We start from the raw sequence: 388 nt of genomic DNA on the forward strand, positions 1-388 counted from the left end.
CTCTCCTCCACGCTCTACAGATAGCGCTACCTCCCGGGACGACTGGCTCTGACTCCCGAGCTCCTCAAAGGACGGAGCTGAAGGTGCTCGCCCCCTGACTAACTGCACTGCTCGTGTCTCCGCAGCTACCGGGTGTGAGCTTCGACGGGAGACTTCGTACCAGATCAACGCTGATTTCCGGCTCGTTTTCCCCAACCAGCACCTGTGGCTGCACAGCGTGAGTCATCCGACCGAAGGCACTGAACCTGGCAGTCGAAAACACCCCGCAGTCCTTCTTCCTTTGTCCCCTCAGCCGGAACATTCTCACACGGCTCACTGGTCGGCCTTCGGCTCGTCGACCCGGTGAATAAAACGATATCAAGTATATTGTAGTCGACGATGGACAGAA

This window comes from Entelurus aequoreus, linkage group LG11, assembly GCF_033978785.1.
Source record: "Entelurus aequoreus isolate RoL-2023_Sb linkage group LG11, RoL_Eaeq_v1.1, whole genome shotgun sequence".
In the NCBI taxonomy this organism is placed as follows: Eukaryota; Metazoa; Chordata; class Actinopteri; order Syngnathiformes; family Syngnathidae; genus Entelurus; species Entelurus aequoreus.